Raw genomic sequence first — 13,767 nt, 5'->3', positions numbered from 1 at the left:
ACTCTGACTTCCAATGTGACATGCCTGAGTTCAATCCCTAGTTGGGGAACTAGATCCCATAGGCCACAACTAGGAGTTCTCATACCATAACTGAAAGATCCCACATGTCACAAATAAACAACCCACATGCCACAAGAAAGATTGAAGGTCCTGCATGCCACAACTAAGGCCTGGTGCAGTTAAATAGATATTTAAAAAATACTTCAATGAATATGAAATTCATGAATAAAATAGGAAGTCTTTTAGCAAATACTTTATATAAAGTCTCAGTAAAAAAATAGAAGAGTGAGAAGAGAAGCAAATGGGAATTTTTGAACTAAAAGATACAATAATCAAAATAGAAAACTCAGTGGATGGACTCAACAGCAGAATGAAGGGTCAGAGGAAAGAATAAGTGAACCAGAAGATAGAGCAATAGGAAATTATCCAATCTGAGCAACATAAAAAAATGAGCAGAGTCTCTGCAGACTGTAGGACTATTACTGAAGAGCTAATATTTGTATCATCAGAGTTCTGGAAGGAAAAGACAAAGAGGGCAAGGCTGAAAAAGCACTTGGAGAAATAATGGCTGATAACTTCCCAAATATGAAAAAAGATAAAAACCTACAAAATACAACATCTGAATGAATCCAAAATAAAATAAACTCAAAAAATATCCACACCAAGATACATTATAGTCAAACTTCTGAATTCTAAAGACAAAAAAAGCATTTTTAAAGCACTAAGAGAGAAGATACCTTACTTACAGGGGAAACCAATTCAAATGATAGTGAATTTCTAGAAGGAAGTGGCACGCTTTCCTAAGTGATAAGAGAGAAGGAATGTCAACTCAGAATTCTTCTGGAATGAAAGGAAAACCAAAATATTTTCATACTAAGGAAAACTAAGAGAATTTGTCATCAGCAGACCTACTCTAAAAGAATAGCTAAATGAAATTCTCCAAGCAGAAAGGAAACAATAAAAAAAATAAAGCCTAAATCATTAGGAGGAAGGAAAAAAACACAGAAAACAAAAATATTGATCAATACAACAGAATTTCTACTCTTTAATTTTTCTAAATTATGTTTGATGGTTGAAGAACCAGCAACACTGTCTGCAACACTGTCTGATGTGATTTTATATATGATGAAGAAATATTTAAGATAATTATGCTTAAATGGGGGAGCTAAAGGGACTTAATCAATAACCTCAGATATGCAGATGACACCACTCTTACGGCAGAAATCGAAGAACTGAAGAGCCTCTTGATGAAAGTGAAAGAGGAGAGTGAAAAAGTTGGCTTAAAGCTTAACATTCAAAAAAAAAAAAAAAAGCTTAACATTCAGAAAACTAAGATCATGGCATCCAGTCCCATCAATTCACGGCAAATAGATAGGGAAACAGTGGAAACAGTGGCTGACTTTATTTTTCTGGGCTCCAAAATCACTTTAGATGGTGATTGCAGCCATGAAATTAAAAGATGCTTACTCCCTGGAAGGAAAGTTATGACCAACCTAGGCAGCATATTGAAAAGCAGAGACATTACTCTGCCAACAAAGGTCCATCTAGTCAAGGCTATGGTTTTTCCAGTGGTCATGTATGGATGTGAGAGTTAGACTATAAAGAAAACTGAGCACCGAAGAATTGATGCTTTTGAGCTATGGTGTTGGAGAAGACTCTTGAGGGTCCCTTGGACTGCAAGGAGATCCAAACAGTCCATCCTAAAGAGATCAGTCCTGGGTGTTCATTGAAAGGACTGATGTTGAAGCTGAAACTCCAAAACTCTGGCCACCCAGTGTGAAGAACTGACTCATTGGAAAAGACCCTGATGCTGGGAAAGATTGAGGGCAGGAGGAGAAGGGGACGACAGAGGATGAGATGGTTGGATGGCATCACCAACTCAATGGATGTGGGTTTGGGTTAACTCCAGGAGTTGGTGATGGACAGGGAGGCCTGGCGTGCTGTAGTTCATGGGGTCACAAAGAGTTGGACACGACTGAGCGACTGAACTGAACTGAAAGGAACTTAAAAGGAAGTAGGGATTGTGTAATTTACTTGAACTGGTAAAACATCAACACCTAATAGACCACTAATTACATTAAACATAAATGATCTAAATACTTCTATTAAAATACAAAGATTGGCAGAGTAGATTAAAGAAACATGAACCAACTATCTGCCATTTATAAAAAAATTCACTCCAAATAAAATGATACAGGCAAGTTGAATACAAAAGATAGGAAAAATAATCACACAACCACAATGAAAAGAAAAGCAAGATGACTACATTAACATCAGATAAAGTAGATTTCAAAACAAGGAAAATTACAAGTAAGACGTATTATGTAATGATAAAAGTCCATCTATCAAGAAGACATAGCAGTCTTAAATAAGTATGAACCAAAGCAACGAGTTGCAAAATATGTGAAGCAAAACCGAAAAGATCTGAAAGGAGACATAGAGAAATCAGCAATGATAGGAAAGACTTCAACATCTCTCTTTCAACAATGGAAAAAAGAACTGGGCACAAAATAAGCAAGGATATGGAAGAACTTGATAAGACCGCCAATGAAAAGAATCTAGACTACATTTATAAAACATTCCACCCAACAGCAGCAGAATACACATCCTTTCCAAATGATCATGGGATATAAACTAAGATAAACTACTTCGTGAGCCATAAAGCAAATCTCAACAAATTTAAAAGAACTAAACTGGTACAGTTTTTATTCCCTGATTACAATGGAAATAAATATAAATTAATAACAGAAGGTAACTAGAAATTTCCCAAATACTTGCAAACTAAGTGCTAAATAATCTATGGAGTAAAGGGAAAGTCTCAAGGGAAATTTTTTTTAAAATACATTGAACAGAGTGAAAATGAAGTTACAATATATCAAAATATGTGGGACATATTTGACACAGTTTTGAGCAGAAATTTTATTTAGTAGTCTGTGCTCATAACACAGAAAAAGAAGAGCAAGGCAAACCCAAATCAAAAAGAAGGAAGAAAATAAATATAGGAAATAAATTGAAAAAAGAAAAGCTATAGGGTAAATCAATGAAACAAAGAGCTAGTTGTTTGAAAAAAAATCAATAAAATTGATAAGTCTCTAGCAAGACTGACAAAAGAAAAAAAGACACAAATTACTAATATCAGGAATAAAACAGGGAATATAACTACAGACTCTGAAGACATCAAAAGTATAATAATGAAATACTATGTTTGCTACCAACTAAGCCCACTGTGGATGTGATGGAATTCCAGTTGAGCTATTTCAAATCCTGAAAGATGATGCTGTGAAAGTGCTGCACTCAATATGCCAGCAAATTTGGAAAACTCAGCAGTGGCCACAGGACTGGAAAAGGTCAGTTTTCATTCCAATCCCTAAGAAAGGCAATGCCAAAGAATGCTCAAACTACCACACAATTGCACTCATCTCACACGCTAGTAAAGTAATGCTCAAAATTCTCCAAGCCAGGCTTCAGCAATATGTGAACCGTGAACTTCCAGATGTTCAAGCTGGTTTTAGAAAAGGCAGAGGAACCAGAGATCAAATTGCCAAGATCCACTGGATCACCAAAAAAGCGAGAGTTCCAGAAAAACATCTATTTCTGCTTTATTGACTACACCAGAGCCTTCAGCTATGTGGATCACAATAAACTGTGGAAAATGCTGAAAGAGATGGGAATACCAGACCACCTGACCTGCCTCTTGAGAAACCTGTATGCAGGTCAGGAAGCAACAGTTAGAACTGGATATGGAACAACAGACTGGTTCCCAATAGGAAAAGGAATACATCAAGGCTGTATATTGTCACCCTGCTTATTTAACTTATATATGGAGTACATCATGAGAAACGCTGGGCTGGATGAAGCACAAGCTGGAATCAAGATTGCTGGGAGAAATATCAATAAACTCCGATAGGCAGATGACACCACCCTTATGGCAGAAAGTGAAGAAGAACTAAAAAGCCTCTTGATGAAAGTGAAAGAGGAGAGGGAAAAAGTTGGTTTAAAGCTTAACATTCAGAAAACTAAGATCATGGCATCTGGTCCCATCACTTCATGGGAAATAGATGGGGAGACAGTGGAAACAGTGTCAGACTTTAATTTTTTGGACTCCAAAATCACTGCAGATTGTGATTACAGCCATGAAATTAAAAGGCGCTTACTTCTTGGAAGGAAAGTTATGATCAACCTAGATAGCATATTAAAAAGCAGAGACATTACTTTTCCAACAAAGGTCCATCTAGACAAGGCTATGGTTTTCCCAGTGGTCATGTATGGATGTGAGAGTTAGACTGTGAAGAAAGCTGAGCACCAAAAAATTGATGCTTTTGAGCTATGGTGTTGGAGAAGACTCTTGAGAGTCCCTTGGACTACAAGGAGATCAAACCAGTCCATTCTAAAGGAGATCAGTCCTGGGTGTTCATTGGAAGGACTGATGCTGAGGCTGAAACTCCAATACTTTGGCCAGCTCATTCAAAGAGCTGATTCATTGGAAAAGACCCTGATGCTGGGAAAGATTGAGGGCAGGAGGAGAAGGGGACGACAGAGGATGAGATGGTTGGATGGCATCACCAACTCAATGGGCATGAGTTTGAGTAAACTCTGGGAGTTGGTGACGGACAGGGAGGCCTGTCGTGCTGCGATTCATGAGGTCGCAAAGAGTTGGACACGACTGAGTGACTGAACTGAACTGAACTGAAGCCCACCGTGCTCCTTTCCCGGGGGAGTCTAGAGTGCAATAGCTGCAAACAGCAGCCTCCTCCATAGTTTTTGCAGCCTGCTGCCTGTATGGGTTGCTCTAATGGACCCTGCAGACAGCCTTTTCCAGTGGACATTTATGTCTAGTGTGCTGTCCCCAATCTAGGCTCAAGACAAGTATATGCAGGGCCTCTAGAAAGCCCCAGGGCAGAGTGGCCAGAGTCCACATTGGCCAAGTCATAATGTCCACCCACAACAAGTTGCAGAAAAAAGAACATGTGACTGTGGCCCTTCACAGGGCCAAGTTCAAGTTCCCAGGCTGCCAGAAGATCCACATCTCCAAGATGTGGGGATTTACCAAGTTTAATATAGATGAATTTGAAGACACGGTGACAGAAAAGCAGCTCATCCCAGATAGCTGTGTGGTTAAATACATCGTAATCGTGGCCCCTGGACAAATGGCAGGCCCTGCACTCAGGAGAGCCGTGGCACTGTCCCCTCCTTACTCATGCCCACCAATAAATCCTACTTTCCTGTCAAAAAACCGTAAAAATCATAATAATGATAACTAAACACTATGAACAACTCTACATACAAATTCAACATAGAGGAAATGGACTAATTCCTCAAAAAACACAAACTACCACAACTCACAAGTCCCTTGGACTGCAAGGAGATCCAACCAGTCCATCCTAAAGGAAATCAGTTCTGAATATTCATTGGAAGGACTGATGCTGAAGCTGAAACTCCAATACTTTGGCCACCTGATGCGAGGAACTGAGTCAGCTGCAAAGACTCTGATGCTGGGAAAGATTGAGGGCAGGAGGAGAAGGGGCCAACATAGGATGAGATGGTTGGATGGCATCACTGACTCAATTGACATGAGTTTGAGTAAACTCTGGGAGTTGGTGATGGGCAGGGAGGCCTGGTGTGCTGCAGTTCCTGGGGTTGCAAAGAGTCAGACACAATTGAGCAACTGAACTGAACTGAACCACAACTCGCTCAATATGAAACAGATCATTTGAATAGCACCAGGTAAGGAAATTGAATTTATAATTTAAAGAACACCCTCAAAACAAATTTCCAGGCCCAAACAATTTTACTGGAGAATTACACCAAATGCTTAAAGAAGAATTAACATCAATTCCACACACTGTTGTTGTTCCATCTTTAAGTCGTGTTTGACTCTTTGTGACCCCATAGACTGCAGGACCGCCAGGCTCCCTGTCCCTCACTATCTTCTGGAGTTGGCCCGAGTTCATATCCATTGAACTGGTGAGGCCAACCAACAACCATCTCAGCCTCTGCCATCCTCTTCTTTTGCTTTCACTCTTTCCCAGCATCAGGTTCTTTTCCAATGAGTCTGCTGTTTGCATCAGGCGGCCAAAGTATTGGAGCTTCTGCTTCAGCATCAATCCTTCCATTGAATCTTCAGGCTTGATTTCCTTTAGGACTGACTGGTTTAATCTGCTTGCTGTCCAAGGACTCTCAAGAGTCTTCTTCAGGCCAACAATTTGAAAGCATCAGTTCTTCAGTGCTCAGCCTTCTTTATGGTTCAACTCTCACATCCATACATGATTACTGGAAAGACCATACCTTTGACTATATGGATCTTTTTCAGTAAAAGTGATGTCTTTGCTTTTTAATACGCTGTCTCGATTTGTCATAGCTTTCTTTCCAAGAAGCAAGAGTCTCCTAATTTCATGGCTGCAGTCACCATCTACATTGATTTTAAAGCCCAAGAAGAGAAAATATGTCACTCCTTCCACTTTTTCCCCTTCCATTTACCATTTAGTGATGGGACCAGATGCCATGATCTTCGTTTTTTGAATGTTGAGTTTTAAGCCAGCTTTTTCACTCTCCTCTTTCACTTTCATCGAGAGGCTCTTTAGTTCTTCTTCACTTCCTCCCATAAGGGTGGTGTCATCTGCATATCTGAAGGTTATTGATATTTCTCCCTGCAATCTTGATTCCAGCTTGCGTGTCATTCAGCCCAGCATTTCGAATGAGGTACTCTGCATACAAGTTACATAAGCAGGGTGACAACATACAGCCTTGACATACTTCTTTCCATGTCAAGTTCTAACTCTCGCTTCTTTATCTGCATAGAGGTTTCTCAGCAGGCAGGTAAGGTGATCTGGTAATCCTACCTCTTTAAGAATGTTACAGCTTTATGTGATCCACGAAATCAAAGGCTTTCAAGTAATTAATGAAACAGAAACAGATGTTTTTCTGGAATTCCCTTGCTTTCTCTATGATCCAACGAATGTTGGCAATTTGATCTCTGGTTCCTCTGCCTTTTCTAAACCCAGCTTGTACATCTGGAAGTTCTTAATTTAAGTACTGCTGAAGCCTAGCTTGAAGGATTTTGAGCACGTCCAGGATCCTCAGAAATACACCTCTGTGTTTCCAGACTCTTCTATCGCCCCAGACAGAACTGGAGGTGGGAGTGGGGAGAGGAGGGTAGATCATGGGGACACAGCCAGCAAGGGCAGCGGGGAATGGTAGCTGCCCACAGGAAAGAAGCCACACAGGCAGGACTCTTTTTTTTCCCAGACTTCATTTGTTTTTTGACCCAGGCCCATGGCAGTGCAAGTGCTGAGTCCTAACCCCCAGAGCACCAGGGAATTGTGAAGACTGTATTATTAGTTTATTTAGCTAGTTAGGTTTTGGCTATGCCGCAAGGCATGCAGGATCTTTAGTTTCCTGACCAGGGATCAAACCGGTGCTCCTTGCATTGGAAGCATCAAGTCTTAACCGTTGGACTGCCAGGGAAGTCCCATGACTCATTTTTAAGGGACACCCTACACTGCCTCAGGCCCCATTTCTAGGCTGAAGACACTTATAGCCAGAGTCAGGCACAGGGCTGGGGTCGGTGGGTTGGGGGACCATACTCATGCCGGCCCTATGTCTGACTCTCAAGGAGAGAAACTGTTCTAGCCCACATCTCTCTTTCAGATGCAATCCGTTTCCTGCCCAGAAGAGATCCCAGAATCACCTATCTGCCCCCTATTTGATCAGCGGAGACATGCAGTTTCTGCACCATGACTATCCCTGCACGTTGCAACTGGGCTGAGGACTTTACATGCTCAGACTCTCAAAGTGGGTTTTTTTTTTAACCTAATGCTGTAGATTTCCTACTAAAGTCTAAGAGCTTCCTTTTTCCTTTGTCCTCAAACTTTCAAAGAACCTTGTTTTCATCAACAAATCTTCAAATCATGTGCCCGAATTTTTAAAAAAAAGAAAAAAGAGCCTCAAAGGGTGCTTTCACTTCCTGTGTGGAGGCAGCCTGCCCTGAACTGTGCCCAGTGGAAAACAGGCCACCCTTGGGAGGCCATGAATATTCATCACCTCACTGCGCATTCACTACGCAGCACCAGGACAGAAAAGTACTTTCAGCAAGTCTGAGTTTATGCTCTAATATTCTCCATGAAGACAGCCTGTTCTTACTTGTAGAAAAGATCATTTTCGACAACGATAGTGAGGTCGGTCTTTTATGAGCAGCTTTGAAAGCCCTGTGACTTACAATAGCAAAACAATCCCTTCTCCAAAATAAACAAGGCTTTCCTTTGTATGTCCAAGGAGAGGAAGGACCAGAGCTAAGCAAATTCTAAGACGTCCACTGGCTCTGAATGCTGACATAACTGGAGCCGTCAGCCCCCCCACCCCCAATCCCTGAACCCAAAAGCAGGTTATAAAGAAAAGGGACCTGTCAGACAGCATTTGCCTGATCCTCAAGTTCCAGCCTGAGACCTAAATTCTGCGGATGGGCCCCATCCCAGAGTGAGCTGGGACAAAGCTCTAAGCAGTGATGATCAGATATCGCCGGGGCCTTGCTTGACTCCCCAGAAGCTAGACAACACCTATGAAGGGCCTGACTGGGAAAAATCCAGAAGACCCCATTAATGTCTGAGGACAGGGAGAAACATACAAGCATAAAATCTGCTGCCACAAACACCTATGCGTTGTGATTATGAAATGCAATGGTTTTTCTCTAAACCTAAGTCACTCCAACATGCTTGCTTAGCTTTTGGTGTAAAACTTCTGTGTATCTATGATCTCAGTCCAAACATAAAGTCAACATGTCTCCTCTCTCTTTTTCTCCCTCTCCCCTCTGCCCTGCTCCTTCCCGCACCCCTGCCATCCCCCAAGACTCCTGGAAAATCCATTTTACCATTAAGTGAAAGATGAACTAACAGTGGATGAAATGGACAAGTGAGTGTAGTGAAAGTCACTCAGTCGTGTCCGACTCTTTGTGACCCCATGGACTATACAGTCTATGGAATTCTCGAGGCCAGAATACTGGAGTGGGTAGCCTTTCCCTTCAGGGGATCTTCCCAACCCAAGGATCGAATCCAGGTCTCCCACATTGCAGGCAGATTCTTTACCAGCTGAGCCACAAAGGAAGTCCAAGAATACTGGACTGGGGACAAAAGGATGAAATGAAATGTTTTAGAATGGAGTGCTGAATTTTCAACAGACTCTTTAAGACATAACTATTCTTCCTTGACTCGGATTCGATTCTTGGGTGGGGAAGATCCCTCGGAAAAGGAAACAGCAATGCACTCCAGCATTCTCGCCTAGAAAATCCCATGGACGGGGACCCCGGTGGGCTATGGTCCATGGGGTCACAAGTAGCCCTGGACACAACTTAGCAACTAGATAACAACAGCAACAACACCCTCACTTCGCTTTGAAACACTGGGGCCTAAGGAGGTGGCCTGACATGGGAGCCAGGCTGTGCCCGCCGGACCCTGCTGGCTGGCAGAGGCTCCGACAGAGTGGAAATAGCGACCGTGAGTGCAGGCTGCCCACAGCTGGTGGGGCCAAGCTTCCAGGCCTCAAGAACCCAGGGAAGACCTGGGCCTTCGCTGTGGTTAAGAATTTTCCATGGAACTTCCCTGATCATCCAGGGGTTAAGACTTCATCTTCCAACGCAGGGGTGTGGGTTTGGTCCCTGGCAAGGGAACTAAGATCCCACATGCCTCTTGGCCAAAAGGCCACAACAGAAAACAGAGTGTAAGACTTTAAAAATCGTCCATATCCCGGGCTTCCCTGGTGGCTCAGGGGTAGGCAATCCGTCTGCCAGTGCAAGTGACACGGGTTCCATCCCTGATCTGGGAGGATCCTACATGCAGAGGAGCTACTAAAGCCGTGCACCAGAACTATTCAGCCTGTGCTCTAGAGCCCAGGAGCCATAACTGCTGAAGCCCATGCACCCTAGAGCTCACGCTCTGCAACGAGAAGCCACTGTAATAAGAAGCCCGCGCACCGAAACTAGAGAGTCGCCCCCACTTGCTGCCTGTCAGCGTAGGAGATGTAAAAGACGAGAGTTCGACCCCTTGGTGGGAGGGATCCCCTGGAGGCGGGCATGGCAACCCACTCCAGTATTCTTGCCTAGAGAATTCCAGGACAGAGGAGTCTGGCTGGCGCAGAGTCGGACAGGACTGAAGCGATTTAGCATGTGCACTCACACGGCAATTAGAGAAAAAGCCCGAGTGGCAATGAAGGAAGACCCAGCACACTCATAAATAAATAAATACAATTTTTCTTTTAATGGTCCATATTAAAAAAAAAAATCTTCCATACAGTTCAACAGCCTCACTTCAAAGAAAATTAAGGCCTAGGAGGGAGAAAGTGCTGGCTGGTAGGTGCCCTAAGTATTCTTGCTCTCTAAAACGGGCCACAGGATCTTCCTGTCGGGTGGCATTTTCAGCATTTTAGCTGGAGGCAGCAGGGCTGGAACCAGGAACAAGATAGAGAACGAGTTCCCTCTGGGTCAGGGGTTAGCAAATGCCCAGAGCATGGGAGGCAGAGGAGTCTGGGCTTTTCCTGGGGTACATGGGGGGCTTGCTCACACCTGCCACTAGGCAGGATGCATCTGGAAACCAGGAGCACACCTGGGGCTCCTTGCCTGGTCCATCTGCCACGAGACCACCTGCATGCACCCACTCAGTCACAGGCCAAGAGTACCGCCCAAGAAACAGCTTCATTTTGCAGCCGCTGCAACCGGAAGCCTGCATTTGGCAAACCTAGTTTTATCTGGAAAAAAGGAAAGGAATTATCTGGATGTTTACACTCAAACAACCAAAAAAAAAAAGTAACCAAAACAAAACCACACCCACTTTAGAGTGGTGTGGGAAAGGCCGAGCAGGAACTGGACTTCATTTTTATACCTTCCTGAGAGGCACATGACGGGAAGCTATTCCTGGACCAAGTTAAGCCTGAATTCAAGGAGTGAGGGTCATGGTGGGGCAGGAAGGGGAGCAGTCAGGACAGGTCCTGCCTTGTCTGAGGTAACGAGTGTGGGTTCTGTTCGAAGAACTACCAGGAAACAGTCCTACCGAGCAAGGAATTCTGTGCTCCAGAATGGACCCCCCACAGCCCTCCACCAAAGCGCTCTGACCAGTGGAGGGGGGGCTGGCCCACAGATCTGCCCTCCTGTTTCAAGTTGCAACTTAGGACACATTTCAGTGAGAAAAGGAGAAACTTTTCCCCCAGTACCTTTGATTTAAGAAAAACAATTGCCACAAAATTTGAGTTCAGAAGGGAGGGAGCATGGGTAACAATGGCTAATAGTTTGAGAGCTTTTATCACATGACATTGGCTCCTTTATCCTCCCAGTGGTTCCACGAACAACGAAGAGTTCCACTAGACCCGAGGGAACTGAGGTCCCGAGAGTTAGTCACTGCACCAGGGCTCCCCAGAGGCCGGCCAGGCAGGACAGGAAGCCCAGCCCATTTGGTCACTCAGCCCCTGTTAACATTTCCATTCCAGTCCCTTGAAGCACACAGGATTAATAATAACCCGCTTTTTTTTCACATTTTTATAATAATTAACTCCCAGCTGAGATGCATTTCCGCCACCCCCACCCCCACTCTGAGTCCTGTGTTTTGGGTTAAGATTAAACTAGTAACAACATGCCAAAGTCAAGACACTCGGGGCCACAGTGACCTGGGAATTAGGCAATCTACTCTAGGCAAGGAGCTGTTAAACTGTATCTTTAACATGAAAAATTGGCTTTTAATTTTATCTTAAGAGACTATAAAAAATGCTAATTTTGCTCCATTGGCCTTAATACAGACCACAAATCTACTGTAACCTTTCTAGTAATGAAATCATTTTGGCATAACAGTGAAATGAAAAATTGTTTTCTAGCAACCAAGCCCCAAGCACAAGGGCATGGGAGCTGCGGCAATTGTTTCTGGAAAAGCCAGAAGGGAGAAAGAAGCTGGAGGAAGACACAGCGACACCCACAGAGGCATTGATCTTTGCAGATACTGAGCAGGCTTCCCTGGTGGCTCAGTAGGTAAAAAATCCACCTGCCCATACAGGAGACGAGGGTTCGATCCCTGGGCCATGGAGACCCCCTGGAGAAGGAAATGGCAATCCACTTCAGTATTCTCGCCAGGAAATCCCATTGACAGACGAGCCTGGTGGGTACAGTCCATGGGGTCAACAAGAGTAGGACACGACTTAGCGACTAAGCAACAGCAGATACTGAGCACCCTGCTTGGAAAACAGAGAGGAACCCATCAGACAGCGGTAGAGTGGTTTAAGAGAGTGTGTGCATAAGTATAGCAGAGGTGGCAGTGAGGGAAGGCCTCTTCAGGAGAGCAACTGAGCTAGCGTGCAGAAATCTTCAGGAAAAGATTCCAGCCAGAGGGAACTTCCACAGCAAAAGAGCCAGACAGACCATTGTGGCTGGAGCAGCAAGAACTGAAACTGAAAATGAGTCAAAGAGGAGAGGTAGGACCCCAGGCCTTGCCAACCTTGGTACCGAAAGGGAGGCCACCGGAGGATGTCCGACAAGGGGACAACCCAGTCCAATTCAGCTTCAAAGTCTCATTCTGGCCAGTACTCAGAAAGTGGCGGGTTGGCATGCGTTCATTTCCAGGTGGGGGAACCCATTTAAAGCAAGTTTCAGCCTCTCTACCTGGTGGGGTGTTATCAATTCACTGGCACTGTTTATAACCAACTCTGACTGGCAACCCACTGACCCTGCTCCTAGGATTACTTGGAAGTTATTTTCAAAAATAAGGTTGAAACAATAGTTATCATTTTGAAAAATAATAGTGTTCTATTCATCACATTGGCTTCCCTAGTAGCTCAGAAGTAAAGAATCTGTCTGCCAGAGTAAGAGATTCAGGTTCGATCCCTGTGTCAAAGATCCCCTGGAGAAGGAAATGGCAACCCACTCCAGTATTCTTGCCTGGAAAATTCCATGGACAGAGGAGCCTGACAAGCTTCAGTTCATGGGGTTGCAAAGAGTCAGACACAGCTGAGCAACTGAGCATACACACATACACACACAGAATCATCACTCTAAGGAAGTAGATCAGAGTAACTTTTGAAAAGTTACTTATTTTTGAAATGTGCCCTGCTTCCTCCCCCAAAGCATTTGAGTCCATTGATACAAAGCCCATGAGCAGCTAGACAGCTTAAAGTTCTGTCTGGGATAATGTTTACAGTATATTGTAATATGGTGACAGCTTCAGTTTGGGAGAGAAACCGTAATACTGAAGAGCTTTAAAGCCCAATTAAGGACTTCCCTGCTGATCCAGTGGTATCCACCTTGCAATGCAGGGGTCTTGGGTTCGATCCCTGGTCGGTTAACTAAGATCCCACAAGCCTCCCTGCAACGAAGCCTGAACCCCAACTAGAGAGTCCATATGCTGCAACGAAAGATCCTGCATGAGGCAATAAAGATCCCGAATGCTGCAACTAAGACTTGATGAAGCCAAATAAATGATGGGAAAAAAAAATGTGAGATTAAAAGAAAAAAAGCCCAATTAGTTCTAAGGGTTGTGTTAAGGCAAATGCACAGCCTCATCACTGGTTAGGTCCTTGCAGTGCCTTCAATTTTATCCACTTCTGCATTTTTTTAAAAGTTTATTTTAAATTGAAGGATAATTGCTTTACAATATTGGTTTGATTTCTGCCATACATCAACAGGAATTAGCCATAGCTATACATATCTCCCCTCCCTCTTGAACCTCCCTGCCTCCCACCCCACCCACCCCTCTAGGTTGTCACAGAGCCCCAGTCTGAGTTCCCTGAGTCAAACGGCAAATTCCC

General features: G+C 43.8%; 1 protein-coding gene and 1 non-coding gene across 3 annotated transcripts in view; one reads left to right on the top strand and one right to left on the bottom strand.

Moving 5' to 3' along the window:
• MERTK (MER proto-oncogene, tyrosine kinase) overlaps positions 1-13,767 on the bottom strand; it is a 124,150-nt gene that overhangs the window by 108,011 nt on the left and 2,372 nt on the right. The gene's annotated exons all lie outside the window — the stretch shown is intronic.
• On the top strand, positions 4,677-4,811 carry LOC136165787 (small nucleolar RNA SNORA70). Its single transcript, XR_010662764.1, has one exon. It is a non-coding gene; the product is annotated as a small nucleolar RNA SNORA70 (small nucleolar RNA).

The sequence above is a fragment of the Muntiacus reevesi genome, chromosome 3 (assembly GCF_963930625.1).
Source record: "Muntiacus reevesi chromosome 3, mMunRee1.1, whole genome shotgun sequence".
NCBI classification, from domain to species: Eukaryota; Metazoa; Chordata; class Mammalia; order Artiodactyla; family Cervidae; genus Muntiacus; species Muntiacus reevesi.
The sequence above is the reverse complement of the archived record's forward strand: the minus strand, read 5'-3'. Positions and strand labels throughout refer to the sequence as shown.